The following is a 9,593-nucleotide window of genomic DNA, read 5'->3' as shown; positions in this document are numbered from 1 at the left end:
CCTTAGAGATCCTTTAGGTGTCTGTGGTATCAAGTGTTCTACTCATCGCGTTTGATACACAGCAAATCAGATCAAGAAAGAAGGAAATACAGAACAACCTGGCTGGAAATCTAGGACTCTCCCTTTTCTGCCACACCACAGATTGCACCCCATCCCCTCTCCCCCTCATCCAGACGTTACCACCTTCCAACAGGCTTGAACTCCTCTCTCGTGTGTCTGCACATCCCAAGAGTCTGCAAGCTGTCACTTCCAAATGGTTTAGCAGGATAACCAGCAGGCTTCTTCATCACCACCAGAGAGTTCCTGTGGGCAGCCAGCTGGTCTGTCTTCCTAGTCTGCTCTAGCCTTCCTAGGCTTCAGAAAACGGTGGGAATTTAAGAAATTTTTCTTTGCAACACAGGAAATATTTGTACATTATTTGTCCATCCTTATTGTACCTGAATATCTGGAAGTAAAAGAAAAGGGAGAAATATAGTGCTTGAATATCTGTATATAGGCCTTGCCCCAGTAGGTCCCAGTTGTTCTAAATGGGCTGCAGCTGCAATGTCCTTAATTGGGCTGCAGCTGTAGCTAGTGAAGATAACTGGGATAAAAGGGGGTGGGCTTGGCCAGTCAGGGAGAGCTGAGAAGGAGCCCTGACTAAGAAGTAGCAGCAAGCAGAAGTCTGTGCTGTGAAGAACTGCCCCCAAGAAATATCACCAAGAAGGTATGGGACTTTAGAAATATGATTGTGACAGTATGGGACTCTAGAAACATGAATCAAACAAGTGGTGATCCTGATGTGATAGAAGATAGGACAGCCAAGAGCTGGGACTCTAGAAATATAATAACAATGCATCCTAAAAGGGATATTTCCCTCTACATACTATGCTTTAAATTCAATAGCAAGATCAAAATTACTGTATTGATTCTTGATACTGGCAAATAAATTGTTCTGGAGCTACATAAGACCCAGAAGATATCACAATATAGTGATTTCATCACAGTGAAACAACTTGTCTGAAATTACTCAAAGCTTTTCTTGGAGAGCAATAGTTCAAACCTGAAGGAAAGATGGGCCATATCTTAGCAGAAACACAGATTGTAATAATTTGACTAAAGGACTCCTGGATCACTGTGATCTACTCAGTAAATCTGTAACAGCCCAGGACCACCAGACATGATGCATTTGCTGTTTCTTGGATTCCTAAATTATTTAGAGAACAAGAGCTGAAGTGAAGCTCTCAGGTCACAGGTGCTCTTAATCTTGTATTTGTATAAACTACATGGTTTTCTTGAGCATCCTTCTCCTAAGTTAGTGTGACCAGCAGACATTCTTCTTGTCTCTCCATAAAGTTTTGGCTTGAATCAGATTCCTACTTGGAAGAAAATATTTTCTAAAAAACAAACACTGCAAATAAAATAGTGGTAACTAATAGAAACTAAATAAGTAACATACAAGTTATCAGGCACCAAAGTGTCTGTACACTCTATACTGTTGTGCCTGTCCTGCAGGGGACACAGTTGTGAGCTGATTGCTGTGAGGACATAAATTTTTCACAAAACAAAGATTTGTAGGAAAACGAATGGTCCACTAATTCTGCTAGGGGGCACGGGGAACAAAATAAGGCAGAGAAGTATTTGGATATGCAAGCTTTCCTTCAGATTTGGACATCTTTTCTCTGTTTCAGTAGAATTTTGTCATATCCAGTAAGCATCCCCAGGGAGAGCCTGGAGTAAAAATCTGAAAACCACAAACCCAACACTGAACATTCTCTGAAGTTAATTGGGTTTGATCACAACACTGTTAAAGTCAAACAGCCACACAACACATGGATTGAACTAATTCTCACCTTGTGAGATGGTGGTACAGCTGTATTCTTCACTTTACCATAGAGATTTCTGTCCTATATGGATCTTTAAGCTTCAGGTGAAATTTTCAGGCGGCCAAGATTCACCCAACATCCCCCTGCTTCAGAGAGAGGGAAATCTGGATAACTGCACTGAAAATCATGGATCCACACTTGGAGGGAAGATGTCCCACCACACCTTTGACAAGCTGTGTTTCTAATATAGATTCACTTTATGATGAAGGAATTCAGAAATCTTCTATAATCAGAGTGACTGGGAACGTGTATGTTGTAACTGAGACAGCACACAACTGGATGGAAGTTAGTATTATTGGTGCTATTTGCCTACTTTGGTTGTTTGGACGGGGTGGAATGGAGAGAGAGTACAAGTGTGATATGAAAAAACTGCTTAACACCCACAAGAAAGCTCCTGAGGAACAGTGAGTGTGATTTCAATTTAACACCTAAGGTTATGTTTCCACATTTAGATATCCATGTGTGATTCAAGTGCCTAAACTCATGTCACAATCTGCAGATAAATGATCAACAGCATTTAACAGTTGGCAGGGAGAAGTTCAGTTGACCATCTACTAGGAATCTTATACTGAGATAAGATTCTAAACAATGAGTTTAGGAAAACGTGGGCTTTGCTGATAGTGATAAAAAGCTGCTCCCTGCTTACATAATACCTTCAAGAACCAGGACCTCACAGCAGTACAAATGCAATAATAATCACCATTTTTCCTGAGAAAATACAAAGTGTGCTCTTTGTCTCTCCCTTACTGTCAAAAGTGCTGTGACAGGAGCAGAAAAAGATACACCATCTTTGCTGCAGGCATCTGAAAAGTTGGCAATATCCCCAGAAAGCAGGGATACTCTGGGCAGAGACAGCATTGCCTGGCCATGTGTGCCATGGAGCAGAGGGTCCCAAGGGATGCTCTTGAGGCAAGAGGCTCTGCACAGCCTGGAAGGCCAGCCCCTATCTGAAGTCACATAAGGTGTTGAACCTGCTGCAAATCCTGTAGAAATCAATGCTAATCCTTTTACTTTCAGGGATTTGATATTCCATTGCTGTCATTGTCCTGTTCCTACACACCTCATCCTGCCTTCTCCCTGCCTCAGCTGCATCCACCCACTGATGCCTCCCAGGACAAACAAGGTTGCATGGATTTGCAGACTCAAGCTTTGTGCAAGGAGCTTAGACATTTAATATGCAGCTTGCAGTCATTGCTCCCAGCTTCAGTAGCCATCTGGAGAAAAGTTTTGAAGCTCACTGACGTGTTGGAGAAGTGGACCTGATTGAGAAATGATGTCCAACAGCTGCCAAAGGGGAGGGGGATTGGAGCTGAAAGTTTTCACCGTTGGTTCCAGCATTGCCCCACAGTGCTGCTAGCAAGTAAATATATGTCAGAACCTACTGATCGTGCTCAGTTTGCATTTCATAAATTAAAATGTATCAGCTGTTTCTTAACATTTTATCTTCAGTCTTCTTTTGGTCATAATTTGGCCTAAGGACTACATCTGTGATGAATTCCTTGTAACAGGACCTTGCCATTTGGACTACAGTTGTCATCAAAATTTTCTAGTGTGCTCACAGAGGCTGAGAGAAATATATTTTTACAAATATTCCATCACTCAAAAATTAGTTTAAAAAATCACTACTGCTTATTGAGTTGAAGAATAATCTGTATTGAAATTCAGTTTCTCCCTTGGTCTGATTGGAAATGTTTATGTGTCTGTGAGTACATATATAAACATAAGCACAGCCACACAATAGATCTGTATAGACAGTACATAAACCCATATAATGTAGTTTTCCATAATGCAATTTCTCCTCAATTTTAATATTACATAGAATCTTGAAGACAACTCCAAGTGTTTGTTTTGAAACATTATTTTCTCAAATCTGGTTCTTGTTTACATTTAGAGGTCAAGGCTTTTATCAAGCTGTATGCTCGGTGCCACAAAAGGTGGTGATTCAGGGGCCAGGGGCTCTGGAGAGAGATTTTCATTTCATATTGGAAGGTCCCACCTGCCCTCTGAACACCCTGTGCCTTTCACAGCCCTGCACCAGGCCACGTGCACATGTCTGCCTAGGCTGCTGAGGATGGTGGCCTTCCAAGGACAGCACCTTGGGAAGAGCTCTACTTCCAGGAGCTGCAGCTGAGGTCAGGTTCAGATGAGCTGCAGGAGGGACAGGGAAGCTGTATGAAATGGAGGTGGCTCATCACTACTGTCCTTCTAATGGATTTCAGGAGAGCTGTCCCATGTAAAATGGATAACCAAGGTTGACAGGAGATCAAAGGAGAGCATAAAGCCAAATGAGAATGGTTGTGACATTGCTGTCTGACAGACTACAGGCCAAAGCCACTCACTGTGCTGTCCCTGCTGGCTGTGATCTCACTGACACAAGCTGTGGTCAGTGAGGAATGCAGGAGTGAGGCCATTGCTCTGCCTCTGTACAGCTGGCCAAGTATGCTGCTGTCCCGCTTTCTTATGACTCCCTCCCACCTCCACACGTGTTTTTCTTGAGGCTTTGAACCACAAGAGGTCTGAAAAGCCCATGAGGTTTCTCAGTCTCCTTCTTCCCATCCCCTGTGCCTGTCCCTGCTGGGGAAAGGCAGGGTGTGAGAGGCTGTGTGAGAGTTTGGCTGCCAACCAGGGTCCATTCACCACACACCAGAGTGGAGGTTCCAGAAGTTTGATTGACTGCTCCCTAGACAACAATAGGATTTCAGGTGTCACCACTCCTGCTCCAAGCATAAACAAGCAAGTCAGCAAGCAAATATTAGCTTTTGCTTTTCTAAGTGCTTCTTTAGAGCAGTGTCACTTCTATTCATCTGTGGAGACCTATAATGAAGTGTCAAGGCAAACACAGCATGGTCTGGAAGCTGCTTACCACAATACCTATGCAGACTATCAGTTCAGACTGGCAGCAAATGAATAGGAGGTGGGAATTGTGCCTATTTGTTTTTCTTCATATGTTTTTCTTCTTTTCTTAGATGTCCCTGTACCAGTGAGAGCAGTGGAATGGAACAGCATCATCCCAGCGCTCCAGGGGTAGGTTTACACTGCCAGGTAGCTCTGTGATATCTGTGCTAGCTCTTCACAAACTAGTTCAGGTGTGACTACAAGGCTAGCAGGACAGATTAGCCACATGGAGCTCTTTGGTGTGCCTACACTTACTTGCAAATTAAAACGTCTTTTCCCCGGTCTTTATTGCATCATTTGTTTTAAGTTTTCATGCTACCTGTGCTTTTCACAGGAAAGTCAGGCCCCACAAAAGCATAAATGAGAAGGAAAAGGCAAGAAGATCCAGGCCCCAGGGCACTTTCTAGTAAGTAACTCCAGAACTACTTTTCTGAGGAAGCACATTTCTGTTTCAAAAATCCATGGCAGAAGAGACCTGTTTGTCCCTTCCAGTTTCCATTCTGCTAACCATGCCACTGCACGTTTCGCTCTTTAGCAGCTTTGCCATCTTTGTTGCTCTCACATGCTGGTATGTGCAGTAGCCCATTATCCAAGGAATCATGTCATTGGCAGGGATGGGGGGCAGGGAGTCCTTTCCAGTGATAAGGGGTTCCTCCTAGTCAGGGTAACACAGCCCCAGTTCTGCTCCAGAGGGGAGTGGTGGTGTGGCATGGCAGAGGGAGGTGAAGGGTATTGCCTGTTGCAGGGGTTTCCAGCGCGAGCAATAAAGTTCCCTTCCTCTGCACTCTTTTATTAGTATTGCTGCTGTTACTATTTCTTTTCTTATCTCATTGCTGTTTCCAGTAAATTGTTCTTATATTAACCCATGATCTTCACCTTCTGTGTCCCCAGTTCTGCTCTCCAGTCACCCTCATGGGAGGGGGAGAGGAAAGAAGGTGGAGCGAGACAGCAGCTCGTGGCTTGAAGGTCCATGGTGGGGACACTGAATTGGGAAGCACCATTCTCAAACCACAATGCCTTTCTAAATGTGAAAGAAATAGCCATAGAAAGAAATGACAGCCACGTCAGGAATACTCACCTGAGACATGGAAAGCCCAGAGTTTTCCTCTTTTGCCATCTTCAGCTCCTCAGCTGAGTTGTGTCAGCCTTTTCCCTTGGTTTGCACTGAAGTTCAAACATGCTTAGCCCTTTCCTGGCTTCACTGATACATTTTACTGCCCGCTCACAATATTCAAACAGTGGATTTTTCTTGGTTTCTCACTGGTTTCTTCTTCTTTAACATTTTGACACAAGCTATTTTTTACAGCTCCTGGAGAAGGAATTAGATTGGTAGCTACATCCTCAGGGCTTCCATTTGGGTCTATCAGGCTCAAGCCTGAGTCATGTGGGAGTCAGAGACCAGACATCCTGGTGCTGTTCTATTACAGACCTATCCTAGCAGGGAAACTGCTTCACAGTGCAATATCACCACAACTTCAGGATTCCTGTACAAATTAGAGTTTTTTAAAAAATAAAATCCTGACCAAGTCCCTCTCCTATGCACTTCCACCTTTCTGGCTTTTAATAACTCTTGGGAATTGATTTGGAAAATCTGACGGCAGATAAAATTGCTTAGTTGGAGAAATGCTCAGCTTCGGCTTCAATTTTTTGATCAAGTTCTCATTTATCCTCATGGTCTCTGAAGTTACTGATTCTTTGAACCTGACTGCTATTCCACATAAGCAATGTTTTATGTATAATCATCTTCTTTATTACATAACAACGAGTAACATCTGAAAGCTTTAAACATATTCTAACATTCTAATGATAGCAAGGAAAGATTTATGGGCAGAGTGAATATCTTTTATTGGCCCGATGATGTAGCTGGAAAAATGCAGACTTGCTTTTGGGCACCCAAACCTTTTTCCGAATATGAAACAGAAGCTGAAAAATTGTGGCTTGATGTTTGCCATTTCTTTGGGTTCTGAAGCAGATCATGGATGCCTGAAGTCTTGCCTGGTTTTCCAGCAGTGCAAGTAGACAAAGTATTAAGTCTCTGTAAATCTTATTTTGGTTGTACCCTTGGATCATCGTGGTTACATTACATTACTATCTTAGAATATTATAAAATTCATTATAAACTGAAATAGCCATATGCTTGATGACCTTGCCTTTGAATTGTCATATTACATGGCCTTGTTTTCAAGTAATACAATACCTCAAAAGTCTTTCTAACCAGCCTCTGTAGATACATAATATTTGATGTTATTGTCTAAGTTGTATTTCTTTTTTTAAACCCATAAAAAATATTTACTTGCTTTTAGGCTTCCTCCATGAAATTTTCTCCTTAAAGAGAAGGAAAAAGCACCATCTGTGGCATAATTTGTAGCTGCTTATTTGAGGCAGACTGTTCAGAAGGAAGTAAATCTTTCCACATTTTAGAAAGCTTGTGAGGGAAGGAATTTATCCACATTTAGCAGACACTGGGGTAAGTACATTCTTCTGGAAGCCGCAGGTTTGGGGGGCAATAAATCCTTCCATTTCTATTAGACAGGAGGCAATAAATCCTTTGATCTCTATCACACTCCATGATTTTACTCCACTCAGAATGTACATTTCATTGAGGTACTGTCTTCATTTTCCCATTTTCCTGGGATTAATTTATCCTCCTTTTCTAGGTTACTACCCCTTTTTTTAATTAATTGGTTGTACTTCTCAACTGTTCACTATAAGGGCATGGCATTCAGTTACATTATCTGTTAAGAGAGAAGTTGTTTTTTTTCTACTTTCATCATCTGGGTAAAAGACTCTGAAGTTGTACCAGTAAATTCCCTTTTTTGAGTACCAGAGTTGGGGTTTTTTGTTTTAATAGAAGGGCATCCTTAAGCTTTTTGAAAGAAGGTTTTTCTTGAAGAGCTTTTCTATACTTTTGGCCAGTTTCAAATCTGACATCCGACTAAATGTGTCGGTATGCTTAGTGTTGGCCTGAGAAACACTAGAAATCTAATACTTCAGGTTGAAAATCTGGAAGATCAGGTTTTCCATATTAATTCAGCACTATTTTTATCTGCAATTTTGATTATTATTCCAGTAAATAAATGTAATTGACAAATTTTAGCAGCACAGCGCATCTCAAATTCTCAGAAGTTACCTTATTTTTTCTCATTTTCCCCCTGCCTTTGGTACTAAAAATGAAAGTATTTTCCAAAATCCATTTAAAACAGAATCATCCCACTCTGAAATATCATTTAAAACTCCGCCCAGTGAGAGACCAGATGGGGAAGAGGACTTTGGAATGAAATCTGCATCTTGTAGCATCCGCGTGGAGAAGGCATCGGGAGGCTTTCGGCCTTCCCAAGTTTATTTCTGTCAAACAGTGACACCCGGTGGTCACTCAGGCTGAGGAATTAAACTTCCCATCCCAGCCCCTGTTTCTGCCTCTGCCCTTGGGATGGGGCAGAAAGGAGGAGCGCTGCTGGCAGCCTAATTAGCAATGGCGGGGACTGAGTGGCAAATTAAGCAATTATTTGTTGGTCGGATATTTAAAGTGTAAATGCACTGAGAGATCCATCGTGCATCTTTTTGCTTCTGGAGTTTAATAGCATCATATTAGACTGGAGAATCTTGTGTGTTCCCCTGAGAATAGGAAATAATTTAAATTTTGCTTATAAGTATGTCAAGTATTCCCTTCTGTCACTGCATTCTTGTACAGCTGGTAAGCTGGGGACAGTTTCCAAAAACTGCTCTACAGGGTGAAACAGTGTTGTCAGACTTTATAAACCATCTGGAACAGCAAGCTGCTTTTCATGCCCTGAAATTCCCAAGCCCTGCCTTTTTACACCATACGTAAAATTGATATCTTCCTATAAAAGTATAAGATTTAACCTATGAAATTATAATAAGAAGTTCCAGACTTTTAATTAAGTTTCTGATCCCGTTACTGAGCTGGAAGGCATGTTTCACACTTGACTTACAGCACCAAAAATCTTGCAGCAGCCACAGCAATCCCTCAGCAGTGCCAGTCTCCTGCCCCGCAGGGCTCTTCTCTGCCCATCAGTGCCCTGGCACATGGCACTAGCAAACAGCAGTTCTACAAATTAAACTTAGGGTCCAGTTTACCATCTTCTCTAGAAAAAAAAGTGAGAGTGAGACAGGAACATTTCATTACTTTTGCCAGAAATCCTTCTCTAAACAGCTTGGAGTAGGCAAGACTCATCCGACACATCCATAACTCCTTTATGAAGGGTGCTCCAGGTTGTTTGATGACAAAAGTTCCTTTCAAGTATGGCCAGAAAAGGGACTAGTGAGAGGTGGGAGCAGGACTGGAGGGGGTTTGCATGAGCTCTGTTCACACAGACAATGGATTGTTCACTGAAAACTAGAGCCTGTCCCAGGTTTGTTCATTCTTCTCCCAAGCTCTGTTTTCATTCCATGTGCTAAAAAAAAGTTGGGAATATCCTATTTTCTGTTTTCATCAATAAGGAGAGCTGGCACCATTCTGTTAAGTCAGCTTTATCCTATTAATTCTGCCCTTTCCTTCTTTTATATCCTTAAATGAATGGCAAGACCAAGTGTGGTTATAAAACGTCTTTGTCATCATGAAAGATCTACAATTTTCTTATTGATCCTTTTCTGATTATCTGTGTAAAAGTTGTGAAATGGAATTAAAGATGAGAGGCTAGCTGAAAAGAAATATATATTTATATATGTATGTATCTAACAGGATATTTCTGATTTTCCTCATAGTCAAGATTTTGAAACATACTGTTATATTCCAAAAAACTCAAATATGCTATGATGATAGATGCATAGTAAGACATACAGATAGCCATAAATACTTCAAAATTATGCCAG

The 9,593-nt window shown here is 41.6% G+C and overlaps 1 long non-coding RNA gene across 1 annotated transcript; it reads left to right on the top strand.

Annotated features, from left to right (window-relative positions):
* The first annotated feature begins 632 nt into the window (after window positions 1–632).
* Window positions 633–5,166, top strand: LOC132071779 (uncharacterized). The gene is made up of 3 exons (XR_009418192.1): window positions 633–706; window positions 4,832–4,889; window positions 5,095–5,166. It is a non-coding gene; the product is annotated as an uncharacterized LOC132071779 (long non-coding RNA).
* The last annotated feature ends 4,427 nt before the right edge of the window (window positions 5,167–9,593 follow it).

This window comes from Ammospiza nelsoni, chromosome 3 (assembly GCF_027579445.1).
Source record: "Ammospiza nelsoni isolate bAmmNel1 chromosome 3, bAmmNel1.pri, whole genome shotgun sequence".
Lineage (NCBI taxonomy): Eukaryota > Metazoa > Chordata > Aves > Passeriformes > Passerellidae > Ammospiza > Ammospiza nelsoni.
This window is presented reverse-complemented; position numbering and strand designations above follow the sequence as displayed.